The following is a 13,839-nucleotide window of genomic DNA, read 5'->3' as shown; positions in this document are numbered from 1 at the left end:
GAGTCTGTCCTGTGCTCCTCCATCACAGTCTGGTATGGTGCAGCCACTAAACAGGACAGGTGCAGACTGCAGTGGACTGTACGGGCAGCAGAAAGGATCATCGGCGCCCCCCTGCCCTCCATCCAGGATCTGTACCTCTCAAGAACCAGGAAACGGGCAGGGAAAATCATCACAGACCCCTCACACCCTGGACACAGACTTTTTGATCTGCTGCCCTCTGGCAGACGGTACAGAAGCCTGCAGACCAGGACCACCCGACACAGGAACAGTTTCTTTCCCCTCGCCATCTCCCTTCTAAACAGTTGAACTGTCACACTGCTCCCACTGCCAGACTGCAACTGCACCTTATGTACATTCTGTAGTATTCATTCCACCTCATTTCATTTCTGTATTTTATGTATATAAGTTTAGATTAGTTATTTATAGTTGGTTTACACAGCTTTGTGTATGTATGTGGAATGTATATATAGATACGTGTGTGTGTGGGTGCGTGCGTGCGTGTGTGTGTGTGTGTGTGTGTGTGTGTGTGTGTGTGTGTGTGTGTGTGTGTGTGTGTGTGTGTGTGAGATTTACATTGCTGTGCTCGAGAGCCACCATCTACCGGAACCAAATTCCTTGTATTTGTATGCACATATACTTGGCCAATAAACATGATTCTGATGACTTGGCACAAAAACCATGATTTAGCAGAAATACTATGATTGAGCAGAAGTACTAAGATGTAGTAAAAGTACTTTGATTTAAGAGAAATACAATTATGGAGGAGTAATACTTTAAAATGGGAGAAATATTGATACACACACATTCACAGAGCCTAAAGGGAAGAGTATTTGTGCCATGGAGTGTTAAGAAGAATGTGAGGTCCATATTAGAAAAGCTGGTAAAAAGTTTGAGAATTGTAATAAATGATGAATATGAATTAGTGGTCTGTGATAGTGTATTAATTTGTAGGGCAAAAAACATGTTGTCCAAGGTGGAGTTGAACCCACGACCTTTGGGTTGCAGACCTGTGTCATTACCAGCTGCCCCACTGGGAAAGACAGTGAGCATTTGGGAAACAGGGTGATGAGCAGTCAGAATTAGATCGCGGTGTGAGGCAAAGAGCGCCGTTTTTTGGAGTTACAAAACGTCATGTAACTCCAAAACTAGGTGGACTAGAAGCATAATTCTTGTACTGGGTGAATCAGCGGACTTTGGTGTACTTTGACTGCGATTTGCATTACTCTTTGTACATCCGTCGCTGAGATATGACGAGAGAAGAAACTGCAGACCTCAGATATGATTGGCTGGCTGGGAAGCTGGCAGAAATATATAGTAATAGTGTGATTAAGCATAAATACTACATTTAGCAGAAATACTGTATTAAGCACAAATCCTATAAAAAGCAGAAATACTATATTAAGCACAAATCCTATAAAAAGCAGAAATACTATATTAAGCAATATAAAAATCCTATAAAAATGGTATAAAAAGCAAAAATACTGTAATATGATTTGGTAGAAAAACTATAATTAATCAGAAATACTATATTTGGCAGAAATACTATATTTAGCACAAATCTTATAAAATAGCAGAAATAGTATGATTCAGCACAATAGTAATAACTTAAACAGAAAAACTGGAAAAGCAAAATGGACAGCTGAAAAAATGCTGAACATGCTAAGGGTCCTTCAAATGTAATTGTTAAATGAAAAAAAAACTCAGCAAAAAAAGTGTAACAGTCACACAATCACAAATATGGAAACATATGGAAACACACATGCACAGAGAGACACACACAGGATCAAATTCAGTCAACCAGTCTAAATATATTGAATTTAAATCATACAATAAGATGCTCCCATAAAAACTCTGTCTCGCCCTCTCTTTCTCTCTCTCTGTCACACACACACACACACACACACACACACACACACACACACACACACACAGGGAGAGAGAAGTAAGTTTCTAGCTCAGTCAAGCAGCCTGGGAGCTGCTGAATTTGAATCCACCAATCAGAGAGCCTGTGCACTTTTTCCCGCCAAAACAGGTGCACGCAGCACAGAGAGACACAGGACTTTTGCAGTCTATTTCTCATAATGACGACTCCCCTCAAACAAATGACCATAATTTCCTAACCGTAGGGGCTAGAACAGTCATTCTTACACCGTTTTGTTCAGAAGAGATGGGGGAATCTTACAGTGTGGACAATTTATCATTAAAATATGAATTATTGAAGATATTTGACTTCTAATGCACCATAACTGAGTAGAGGCAAAGCGAAAACTGCCTTGACTTGCCCTCAAACAACGCTTTCTAACTCTAAATCTATTTGGAGTATAGATATCATTCTTTCACCGTAAGTGACAGCAGGCTTTGGTGAACAGTCATGGAAATTTTCAGGTCTCTGTGGAAATCTATCAAAAAGATATGACGAGAGAAAAAAGTGCCTCATTTCTAGAGTTTGAAATCTTAAGAAATCTGAGCGAGGGACAAATTTCCTACCCTCAAACAAACCCAATTCATGGCCAAATGGTAATAGATGAATAAAAAATTCTTGAATTGTGAGCGTCAGGAGTGTCTGAAGATATATTGGCACAAGCCTCATGTCTTAACTTCGCTTCGTTCGGGAGATATGACGATTCGAAAATGCCTCTCATTACAGAAATCAAGCGGTGATTTTAAACGAACTCTCCATTGACTTTCTATGGGGATTTTTGGGACTTTGTGTTGGTCTGAGGAGATTTGCCAAAATTCTATAAATCCCACAACAATGATAGTGACATTTTCTGAAAGCCAGCAAAAATACCTACGTTTTGATGTATAATTTGTGTGGGTTGAGTGAAAATTGAGTGAGTAGCAAGAAGTTGTTCGGACATGAAGAGAAGATTGAAAAAGGAAGAGTGGCTCACTTAGAACCAACTGCATAGCAACCATAACAACGCATGTATTTTCTGAAAAATCAGAAAAATGAATCTCAGAACTTAAAGAGGGATAAGATGAAAATGGTAACAGATATGAAAAAGCTGAATCAGACAGGAATAGCCCAATAATTTGTGAACATTTTAAAGTTTAAATGGCTGTTCTAAGTGAAAGTATGAGGAAGTAGTTAAGTTTCAAAAACAAGCAAGTTTTAGCAGAATTTTGGAAGTTTTCCATTCATTTCAATGGGACAAAAAATTGCATAAAAAGCTTAATATTTTAAAAAGTATAACAGCAAAAAATACCAAAAGTCATAGCACACTTTAGCAGAAATAGCAGAATAGTTTAAAATTTGAACGGTGAAAATCGGCTGAAAATTGTGGCACTAGTTAAACAGCAAAAAACGTACGGAAGCAACTTGAAGAATAACTAGAAAAATTTGCATTTCCTGCGAAAATGCAGTGTGGATGCTGTAATGCTGAAGCTGTCTGCTGAAACAAGCAGAAAAAGCTGAAAAGTTGCAGAATTTGTAAAAACTTTGCAGAAGAAAAGGAACTTTGCTAAAATGTAGTAACTTAGCAGAACTGCAATATCTTAGAGGAAACATAATACTTGGCAGAAATACAATAGCATAGCAGAACTTAGCAGAAATATTGTAACTTACCAGAAACACGATAACTTCTCAAAAATACAAGAATTTAGGAGAAATAGTATAAGATAACAGAAAGAATATATTTAGGCAAACATTCTTAAACATTACAGAAATACTATGATTTAGAAAAACAGTACAACATAGCAGAAATGCTGCGATTTACCAGAGACACTGTAATTTACTATTAATATTGAAATTTTTTTTTAAAAATACTATGTTTTAGCAAAAATACTGTAATTTGACAGAAATACTATCATTCGGCAGAAATACTATGTTTCAGCAGAAATACTCTGGTTTAGCACAAATATTATAACATAGCAGTAATACAATTATATAGCAGAAATGCTATATTTAGAAAGAAAAATATAATATAGTAGAAATCCTATGATTTAGCAGAAATACTGTAATCAGCACATATACTGTAACATGACAGAAATTCCTCCACTTAGTAGTAATACTGTAACATAAAACAAATGTTATGATTTGGCACAAAAACCATAATTTGGCAAAATACTATGATTTAGCAGAAATACTATGATTGAGCAGAAGTACTAAGATGTAGTAAAAGTACTTTGATTTAACAGAAATACAATTATGGAGGAGTAATACTTTAAATTGGGAGAAATATTGATACACACACACATACACAGAGCCTAAAGGGAAGAGTATTTGTGCCATGGAGTGTTAACAAGAATCTGAGGTCCATATTAGAAAAGCTGCTAAAATCATAAAAGTTTGCAGAATTGTAATAAATGATGAATATCAATTACTGGTCTGTGATAGTGTATTAATTTGTAGGGAAAAAAACATGTTGCCCAAGGTGTAATTGAACCCACGACCTTTTGGTTGCAGACCTGTGTCATTACCAACTGCGCCACTGGGAAAGAGAGCGAGCGCCTGGAAAACAGGGTGATGAGCAGTCAGAATTAGATTGCGGTGAGAGGCGAAAAAGACAGTTTTTTGGAGTTACAAAACGTCGTGTAACTCAAAAACTAGGTGCACTAGAAGCATAATTCTTGTACTGGGTGAATCAGCGTACTTTCGTGTACTTTGACTGTGATTTGCATTGCTCTTTGTACATCTGTCGCTGAGATATGACGAGAGAAGAAAGGGCAGACCTCAGATATGATTGGCTGGCTGGGAAGCCGTGCAGGTCCTGATATGTAAATTTTATATGTATCAGTCCTCACAGAGGATTAGCTGCCTGGGGTCCTGGCAGAAATATATACAAATAGTATGATTAAGCATAAATACTACATTTAGTAGAAATACTATGTTTTAGCACAAATACTATAAAATGGCAGAAATACTATAATTAAGCAGAAATACTATATTTGGCAGAAACACTATATTTAGTACAAATCTTATGAAATAGCAGAAATAGTATGATTTAGCAGAAATGCTGTATTTAGCACAAATCTCATAAAATAGCAGACATAGTATGATTTTGCAGAAATGCTGTATTTAGCACAAATACTGAAAAGCAGCAGAAATGATATGACTCAACACAATAGTAATAACTTAAATAGAAAAATTGGAAAAGCAAAATGGACAGCTGAAAGAATCCTGAACATGCTAAGGGTCCCTCAAATGTAATTGTTAAATGAAAAAAATCAGCAAAAAAAAGTATAACAGTGACACAATCACAAATATGGACACATATGGAAACACACATGCACAGAGAGACACACAGAGGATCAAATTCAGTCAACCAGTCTAAATATATTGAATTTAAATCATACAATAAGATGCTCCCATAAAAACTCTCTCTCGCCCTCTCTATCTCTCTCTCTCTGTCTCTCACACACACACACACACACACACACACACACACACACACACACACACACACACACACACACAGGGAGAGAAAATCAAGTTTCTAGGTCAGTCAAGCAGCCTGGGAGCTGCTAAATTTGAATCCACCAATCAGAGAGGCTGTGTACTTTTTCCCGCCAAAACAGGTGCAGCCGTTTTTACACACACAGAGCACAGAGACAGGATTTCTGCAGTGAATTTCTCATAGTGAGGATTCCTCTCAAACAAATGGCCATAATTTCCTAACCGTAGGGGCTAGAACAGTCATTCTTACACCGTTTTGTTCAGAAGAGATGGGGGAATCTTAAAGTGTTGACACTTTATCATTAAAATATGAATTATTGAAGATATTTGACTTCTAATGCACCATAACTGAGTAGAGGCAAGCAAAATCTGCCTTGACTTGCCCTCAAACAACGCTTTCTAACTCTAAATCTATTTGGAGTATCGATATCATTCTTTCACCGTAAGAGACAGCAGGCTTTGGTGAACAATCATGGAAATTTTCAGGTCTCTGTGGAAATCCATTAAAAAGATATGACAAGAGAAAAAAGTGGTTCATTTCCAGAGTTTGAAATCTGAAGAAATCTGAGCAAAGGACGAATTTCCTACCCTCAAACAAGTCTAACTCATTTCAGAACGGTAATAGGTGAGAAAGAAATTCTTGAATTGTGAGCATCAGGAGTGTCTGAAGATATACGGGGACAAGCCTCATGTTTTAACTTCGCTTCGTTAAGGAGATATGACGATTCGAATATGCCTCTCATTAGAGAAATCAAGCGATGATTTTGAACAAGCTCTCCATTGACTTTCTATGGAGAGTTTTCTGACTTTGTGTTGGTCTGAGGTGATTTGCCAAAATTCTATAAATCTCACAACAATGATAGTAACATTTTCTGAAAGCCAGCAAAAATACCTACGTTTTGATGTATAATTTGTGTGGGTTAAGTGAAAATTGAGCGAGTAGCAAGAAGTTGTTCGGACATGAAGAGAAAATTGCCAAAGGTACAGTGGCTCACTTAGAACCAACTGCATAGCAACCATAACAACGCATGTATTTTGTGAAAAATCACAAAGATGAAACTCAAAACTTAGAGAGGGATACGATGAAAACGGTAACAGATATGAAAAAGCTGAATCATTCATGAATAGCCCAATAATTTGTGAACATTTTAAAATTTGAATGGTTGTTCTAGGCGAAAGTATGAGAACGTAGTTAAGTTTCAAAAAAGAGTAAGTTTTAGCAGAATTGCGGAAGTTTCCCATTCATTTCAATGGGACAAATTAAAGGAAAAAAACGTAATATTTTAAAAAGTATAAGAGTTAAAAATACCAAAAGTCATAGCAATCATTAGCAGAAATAGCAGAATAGTTTAAAATTTGAACGGTGAAAATCGGCTGAAAATTGTGGAAGTAGAAAAGTGCCAAAAAACGTACGGAAGCAACTGGAATAATAATAATAATAATAATAATAACTAGAAAAATTTGCATTTCCTGCGAAAATGCAGTGTGGATGCTGTAAAGCTGAAGCTGTCTGCTGAAAACAGCTGAAGAAGCTGAAATAAGTATTTGAAAAGTAGTTGAATTTTTAATCAATTTGCAGAAGCATAACAACTTAGCAAAAATTAAAAAACTTAGCTGAAATGCAACTTGGCCGAAATATTGTAACTTACTAAGAAATAGTATAATATAGCAGAAGTATTGTAATTCAGCTGAAATGTTAATATTTAGCACAAACATAACAATTTGGAAGAAATGGTTTAACAGTATAACTTGGTATACAATACTATAACATTGTAGCAGAAATACTATAATTTAGCGGAAAAGTAACAACTTTGGAAAACAGTGTGACTCAGCAGAAATATAATAATATAATAAGCACAAATACTATATCATAGCAAAAAATATATCTAGTTAAAAATGTCATATCTTAGTGAACATTTATGACAGTTTTGACACAAAACTGAAAAAAATAAATAAATAAACAGAACAAGATGAAGTTACCGCAAAACTACTTGGGAAAATTGGCAGAAAAACCATGTCAACACATTTATTTTCTTAAAAAAAAATCATCATGAAATTGGTGCACCTTACTGAATGCAATTGGGATATGCATTTCTCCTGAGATGATTGGAACCATGATTCCAAGTGTATTTTCAGTGTTCTGACACCCATGTCTGAATACTGGGATAAAATGTTTTCATCAGTACAAATCCCACACTACCCTGAATCGAATGATAAGATTTATTACCACACACTATTCACTTAGAAGATTTCACATCTAATGATACATGTGGAGAGGGCAATTAGAAGCATCAAGGCGATCAAAATATTTGACACCATTATCCCTCGGAACGGTGCTGGCAGTGCACACAGCTGCTTCCTAAGTATTATCAAAACAAACCCCTGGTTAAAACTTTGGCTAAAGATTTCACTGTCAGTGAAGTTGCACAGTTCACTTGGCATTTAGATTGCTCGTCTGGTAGATAGGGCACCTCATATACTAAAGCTACGAGACCTCTGCAGCAGCTGTAGTCTTGTATTTATTCCACTGATTGAATTCAACAGAATGTTTTAAAAAGCTGCACCGCTCAGACCAGTGCTTGTAACTGCACTATTTTATAGTAAATAGTTTTATATTGGTTCAGGTAGATTATATATGATGTAAATGATTAGAGCTCTAATTATTGATAACAAACAACAATTTTTAACAAGTAAATGTAAAAAATGGTTTTAATGAAATTCAGATTTTAGTGATTGTAGCCCCTCAAATGTAAATATTGGAACTATGCTTTGGCTATTTTAGTAATGTTTACATAATCACATTTATGAATTGCACTGATTTACACTTGGATATATGTTTTTCCTGCCAAGAATAAAGAAAACCTACATTTATTTCAACATATGCACAGCTAATTATGCAACCAAGCACCCTGTTGATTTACCATTAAGATTGCATTAGATGAGAAGAAGAAACTGGAGAGTGCATGTGTGTGGTGTGACCAACATACTGAACATTTAACTTGACATCTTTAAATCACCTGTACTCTTGTAAGACCACACAATAGAAATCAAATTATTTTTAAGAGAGAAGTGCATCAGCGTGTGAACATGAAAGTAACACCAGTCCACGCTCTCTCTGATGCTGCTGTTAACTTTGTGTCAACATAGTCGTTACAAGTGACTTTTACAGAGAGACAGGGTGCCATTCTTAGTTGAAGGTAGAGATGGCACGATACCACTTTTTTATGTCCGATACCGATACCGATATCATAAATTTGGATATCTGCCGATACCGATATTAATCCGATATAGTGTGTTTTTTAATCAATAAAACTGTTTTTTTAATATCTTGCTGCATTTTGTATAAGTTCATACTCAAGTTTAAATAAACAACAACACTAAAGCTATTCTGTTATACCTGTATGTAAAAATACACTGCACCCAAAATATTCATAGTTCAGCAATACTGATCAATCTAATAAACTTAAACCTACTCCATCCTTCCTATTCTGGTATTTTAAATAGTACTTAGCAGAAATATTAAGCAACCTAACTGATAGGGTTGCAAACTCCCAGCAAAAAAAAAAAGGGAACCACCCCCCACCCTCCACCTCATGATGCTTAATCAACGTAATCAACTTTAATTTGATGCAGTGTGAAAAAAAAATGCACAGAAATAAATTATTTTTCAAGAATAATTAAATAGATTCAACATCTTTCTTCTACAGAATTGCAGACTGCACAGATGGTATCTTCCCAAAGGAAAAAGTACTATAGCTTACTAGGGTATATTAGACTTAACAGTTACTATATACAGTAATGGACTTCTATACATTTTACATCAGATTAAAACTTTGGGTGTAAGATTCAGATAATTATTTATTAAAAGCTAGACATTTTAAATGAGAATAAGAAAGAAAAGTATGTCTTTGTGCCCCCCTTTTCCCTGTTAATGCCCTATCGGCCCCCCTGGCTAAACTTTGCTAGATCCGCCCCTGCGCAGTTACCAGCCGTCAGCTACGTAGAAAAGGATCCTGGTCTAGAAAGTAATATTAAATAAATTCTAACGACAGCTTATCAAGGTTAAACGTGCTGCTGTTGTTCAGCCGCTGGTTTCCTCTTCTGGTGCAAAGCCAAAACAAAGAAGAGAGACGGACTCGCGACAGAAAAGCCGATCAGCTGATCATTAAGCAGTTTCATGAAGTAGCGGCAGGAGAGGGAGGAGAGAGAAGAGGCAGTTGCTCCATATATCGGTTGTTAAGCTTAACGTAGGTACGCTTTACAAACATTCAGAGATGAACTTACACACTTGCTTTACTTCTCTCTGGGATCACTTCCTCGGAGATGAAATGCTGGTTTGCTAGCGAGGCTACAAATACACACAGCCGCTCAATGTGAGCACACTGCTCCGACGTGCTACGGTTATGAGCCGAGTTACGCGGTGTCGCAAGTTTTGTGAGGTGCTTTTTGATATTTAATGGATCGGATTACATTTTTATTTCTCACCGATATCCGATCCAGCAATTTACGTCAGTATCGGACCGATACGATACGTAATATCGGATCGGTCCATCTCTAGTTGAAGGTATCTGAAGTGAACATAATTCCTCACATAAAGACACTTATCTCAAGCAGTCCAAACGGTGGCTGTGCAGATGGATCAAAGATCAACCCATCTGGTGAGGAACCAAGCCAGGGAGCGTCAGGGTGGACAACGAGGCCATGAGGTCTATAGTTAAAGTTTTTCAATTTGCAGTTTTCTCCAGCTGCGTTAAACTCCATGTCTGTCCCTGTGCTCACGTCTGCAGTCTGTCTCGTTCCTTTGAGGATTCTCTCTTCACAGTTTCACCCCTCATATAACAAACCTCTTAAACATGAAGATGTAATCTTGGCCTGTGGAGCTGATGCTAATCCTGGTCGGCTGCCTGTTCTCTGTTGCTGTCTCAATCTTATTGCCATGTCATCTGTGCTTTCAAGGTGGAAGAGTTCATCCTCACTGCAAACATGCACACACTCTGTGGGGTCCAGCCTGTACTCACAGTGTAGAGTAGCAGTGGCAGGTAAAGAGGAGGATCTTGGTAAATGTTTACAGATGTTGTGGCTAATTTGGGCTGCTGGTAAGAAAGCACACTCACCAGTGCTGTCTCAACACAGGTTTTCTCATCACTGATGCCCATGGTTGCTGTTAGAGGTCAATCTGTTACATCAAAGTCTTTGCATGATTCTCCAGTGTTTAGCAAGGAGAGGTGAAGTGGGTCACCAGCCACGTCGTTGTGCAGTTTATTTCTGTTAAATGCCTCACATAATAATATGAGGGTAGATGAGGCACTGTGAAAGTCATCTGTGCAATAATGACAATAATAATAATAATAATAATAACAACAACATATATACACTTAAAACTACCCCGCACACAATAGTTTGCACCTGAGCACTTAAAGTTAGAGCACTTTATTCATCACTTAAATCACTTTTAACTGGATTGTCAACGTCTGACAGTTTTTGGTCTGTTTACAAGTTTTACTGTTTATGTTTGTTTGTCTTTACTTTTATGAATAGCTGCTATAGGATGTATATATAATTATATTAATTATATTTAAACATTGCACTTTCTATTGTGCTTGGAGCATGTTACTGACTGTTGTACACTAATATTGTATATAACAGCAGCTTACTATCTCACCTGATTTCTCCTTCCATGACTCAATTGAGCCTTGGTCTGGTGATGACCATTTTAATAGCTAGTTCCAACCCCTGAAAAAAAGCAATAACAAATATTTTTTTAAAAAAATACTTATCAAACAAGCATATAACATATTATTTATTGCAGGTTAGAAATAACATTAAAGGGTCAGCCTGAATATGAATCTCAGTGCTGTTTGGGTTTGTCCCACTGTTGCTCTGTCTCGGTGTAGGTGTGAAGAGACAACCTGCAGCATCATTTCTGATTGAAAGAGCAAGGCTCACACTGTGAGATTTTGTCAGTCGCGCGATTCAGCTCCTGCTCAAACTGTACGATTGACTCGCAGGGGTTAGAAGTTCGTAAGTCACGATGCAGGGTCTCACACTATACGGCCCGATGCTCTGATGCGACCCGATGCTCACACTGTGCGTCCATAACATGAAGGTTATAACAGAAATTCTGTCGCTCGCTCTCCCTCTCTGTCTTTCACTCACACAGACACGCACACCACCGCCATCAACTTTGCTAAATTGCTAATGAAAAACATTGATCAGGCAGCTGTGATTGAGCAGCAATGTCTATCCAACTATTTTCACGGTTGCTGTGGTCATGATAATTTTGTGAGGCCACATCGAAAAGGCTCGGATGAGCTTTCCAAAGTTCTACAAGTGCCTCCATTGCTTGTGTCCAGATCACATGCTGCACTGCTGTGCTGCGCCGTCTTTTTCGCTGACATTTGTGTTTGCGCGTGCGTAGTGGTGAGAAGCTGCGGTGACACCCTCACGACGGTCGCGAGGATTCAAACAGGTTTGAAATCCTCAGGACCAAGCGATTGATGATCGGGAGCTGGTCGTGAGGTGTCAATCGCTTCTCATTACCCCACGTATACTGCACGATGCACGATGAAGGCCATAATCGGCCGATCACCAAAACGGTCGCACAACTCAAAAATCGGCTCAAATGGGCCAAAAATCACACAGTGTCTGCCCAGCATAATGCCGGGCTCACACTGTGCGATTTTTTCAGCCGCGCGATTCAGCTCCTGCTCAAACTGTACGATTGAGTCGCAGGGGTTAGAAGTTCATAGGTCACGATGCAGGGTCTCACACTATACGGCCCAATGCTCTGATGCGACCTGAGTGCTCAAACTGTGCGTTCATGAAATGAAGGTTATAACAGAAATTCTGTCGCTTGCTCTCCCTCTCTGTCTTTCACTCACACAGACACGCACACCACATCAACTTTATGAAAAACATTGATCAGGCAGCTGTGATTGAGCAGCAGTGTAAATCCAACTATTTTCACGGTTGTTTGGTCGTGATATCTTTGGTGAGCCACATCGAAAAGGCTCGGGTGAGCTTTCCAAAGTTCTACAAGTTGTGCCTCCATCGCTTGTGTCCAGATCACACGCTGCACTGCTGTACTGCGCCGTCTTTTTCGCTGACATTTGTGTTTGCGCGTGCGTAGTGTGAGAAGCTGCGGTACACCCTCACGACGGTCGTGAGGATTTCAACAGGTTTGAAATCCTCCCGACCAAGCGATTGATGATCGGGAGCTGGTCGTGAGGTGTCAATCGCTTCTCGTTACCCCACGTACACTACACGATGCACGATGAAGGACAAACTCGGGCCGATCACCAAAACGGTCGCACGACTCAAAATCGCACAGTGTGAGCCCGGCATAAGCCCAGACAACACTGCCAGCTACACACCAACACCAATCAGAAATAAGGACAACAGGGTCCCGAACCTCTGCTCTGTCTGCACTGAAGCACATAGAGAGGCAGTCTACACACAATGCTATACAATATTCAGAGGCAGAGGCCTGTGACATCCACCAGGTACAAAGAGGGCTAGATGATGGCACTGAAAATGAAGCTGGAGTCAGAGTCATTTATAATTCTGTGAATTCATCTTTTTACAAGTAGACAAACAGCAACACTGAACTAATTGAACAACCATGCATGCATTGTTTACCAAGTCTCTCAGAGTATAATTTCTCTGACCTTTCTCAGTGTCCGACAGAGTACCCAAATAGCATACCTTTATTAAAATGTAATTTTAATAAATAGCAGTAGAATACAGGTAACTGATATTCATTTTACCCAAAGTTTTAAAATTTTTCCTGGAAATAAAATTAATTCAAGTGTCAAAATGATAATAAAACCTTTTTCAATGTGGCATTTTGTGTATGATTTATAAGAGAATACATAAAGTTCAACTTAAGTGACGATCAAAGACTGCAGGTCATTAATCAATGTATAAACTAAAATAAATGTATTTTAGTTACACAGCACAAAAACACGGAAGCAAGACGTGTAATTAGAATTACATAAATATGAATTCATTAGTGCAATTTCTTCTAGAGAATGACTAAATCCTTAGGACAATGTCATATCAGTGCACTGAACTCACTATGTTATCCATCAACCCGTGGTTGTATCCATCTAACAGAGCCTCAACATGTTCGCACTGTAATTTCCCCTCATGAATGAATTTATGCTGCACTAATCTGAATGTTCGCAGGGAAATCAACGATTTTACTGGCAGTACTCAAGTTGACTTACCTTGTTTGAATGACGACGTATTCACAACGTGGAGTCTAAAAATAGCCAAATCTTGTAACCAACCATTGGTTAATCGATGTGCGCCTCCAGACATTGTAATTGCGAAACTGGTTCCTGTGTATGCGCTAACTCCACAGGTACGGAAATATATCAGGCTTCGGGTTTCTGCTCCACTGCCGTTTTTTCACGGGTCCACATTTCCAATGCACGCTA

At 38.2% G+C, this 13,839-nt stretch overlaps 1 long non-coding RNA gene across 1 annotated transcript; it reads right to left on the bottom strand.

Moving 5' to 3' along the window:
• Positions 1 to 10,330: 10,330 nt before the first annotated feature.
• Positions 10,331 to 11,134, bottom strand: LOC112844905 (uncharacterized). Its single transcript, XR_003217667.1, has 3 exons — positions 11,061 to 11,134; positions 10,513 to 10,663; positions 10,331 to 10,406 (listed from the first exon to the last, which is right to left on the bottom strand). It is a non-coding gene; the product is annotated as an uncharacterized LOC112844905 (long non-coding RNA).
• Between the last annotated feature and the right edge of the window lie 2,705 nt (positions 11,135 to 13,839).

This window comes from Oreochromis niloticus, unplaced genomic scaffold (assembly GCF_001858045.2).
Source record: "Oreochromis niloticus isolate F11D_XX unplaced genomic scaffold, O_niloticus_UMD_NMBU tig00002055_pilon, whole genome shotgun sequence".
Lineage (NCBI taxonomy): Eukaryota > Metazoa > Chordata > Actinopteri > Cichliformes > Cichlidae > Oreochromis > Oreochromis niloticus.
This window is presented reverse-complemented; position numbering and strand designations above follow the sequence as displayed.